This window comes from Ochotona curzoniae, unplaced genomic scaffold (assembly GCF_017591425.1).
Source record: "Ochotona curzoniae isolate NIBS_2020 unplaced genomic scaffold, NIBS_Ocur_1.0 scaffold_4701, whole genome shotgun sequence".
NCBI classification, from domain to species: domain Eukaryota; kingdom Metazoa; phylum Chordata; class Mammalia; order Lagomorpha; family Ochotonidae; genus Ochotona; species Ochotona curzoniae.
In genome coordinates, this window is record NW_024467122.1 from 82,401,232 (window position 1) to 82,403,017 (window position 1,786).

Below are 1,786 nucleotides of genomic sequence, written 5' to 3' on the forward strand. Positions count from 1 at the left end.
CACATGTTTTTGTGTGTGTGTGTCCATAAGGAGGGGTGGGGAGGGGACTGCTCCTTGCTGTCAGACTGCATTAACACCTGGGGTTGGGGGAATGGTTCTTTGATGAGGCCTTACAGACCCCCTATGTGAGGAAGTGTTACTTGAGTCGTTTTGGTAATTTTAGATGTTGTCGGCTTTGTTGCACCGAGTTGAAAAAATCTTCCCACAGTCTCTTGGCTGACCAAGTCCTCTTTAGTATGTTCATAGACCCAGAGCCAGGCTGCAAAGTTGGGCCGGGAGAATGGTCCGACGCGTTCTACCTTCCATCCTCTGATAATCCCTCCCATGTTCCCTACTAGCCTAGATGATCTGGCTGTCATGTGCTCCGTGTGCATCTGTCCAGTGCACAGGCATCAGCAACTGACAAGGCCCAGTCCTGACACCAAGCACTTCAAGGTCAGACCACATATATTGTGAATTCCCCTTTGGCTGGGGTTTGAGTCCAGACATTTAGTTGGGGAGGTCCCCCCAAAAAACCTCACCTGGGGTGACCTCACATTTTTACTGTTTTGTGCACCAGCCAGTGTGGGGTCAGGTTTGGTCTGTCACCTGTACCATGCAATGCACATACCAGTGATGCAAGCTGCCTGGTCAGTTCCTCCCCCAGTCCCACCTCTCATGCTAAGTGACAGGTTCTGCAGTAGCCTAGCCCAGCCTGATCTTCACACACACACTACGGGGTGGTGCAGCCTAATCAGGGCAACCCCCGATAATCCCCATCATGCCCCAAGCCCCACTTCTTCCGTGTGCTGGCATGCACTGTGACTTAGCATCTTCTGTCCTGCATCCCATCTGGCTCTTATGCATTCCCATGTGTGCTGCAACTTAGCTCTTCCTAACCTGTCCCCAGACCTGGCCCCTATCCATGTCGTTTGAGTGCTTTTACTTTGCTCAGCCTTGGCTGCCACCAGCCCTGGCTCTCATGTTCACCAGCAGGAGCAGTGGCCCAGCAAGGGAGTCTCTAAAGTTCCCCTACCAGGCCTACTTCCAGCCCTGGGTCTTGTGTATGCCAGGGGGTGCAGCAGCCTAGCCCAGTATGGCCCACCCCCAGCCCTCATGTGAAACGGCAGGTGTTGCAGTCCAACCCAGTCTGACCTGACCCCAGACCAACTCTTGTGCTTACCAGTGGGAGCTGCAGCTTAACAGAAGAGTTCCCCAAGATTCCCTGTCAGGCTTGCCCTCAGCCTTGGATCTCAGGTGTGTTAGCAGGTGCTGCGGCCCAGCCTGACATGGCCGACTCCCAGTGCTGGCACTCATCGGTGGGTACTGCAGCCTAGCCCAACTTGCCCACACTGATTATGGCTCTCACCAGTGGGTGCTACAGCCTGGCTCAGCCTGGCTCACCCCCAGACCCAGCTCTCATGTGACTGACCTAGCCCTGCCTATCCCACACCCATTCTGGCTTTTGCGAGCACCAGCAGGTGTGGGCCCATCAATCTTTTAGCAAGCCTTCCTTGTAACTGTGCCATATACTCAAATGCCAAACAATAACTCCAGCTAAACTTTGTGTGAGTGCCTGTTCTCAGTTTTGGCTGCATGCTGCATTCATAAACACACACTGATGCCTGCGGTTCCCTGCTGCCTGAGGTTGTGTTTAATTGATGTGGTCTAGAGAGTGGGGTTTTTGAGTTCCCGAGATGATCTGAGATGTGTTGTGGTTTGAGGAGTGGTACATGATGAGTGTAGTTACCTATCTTATTGCTTTTTATTGTAATACTACCATTTTTTTTTATTGGAAAGGCGGGGG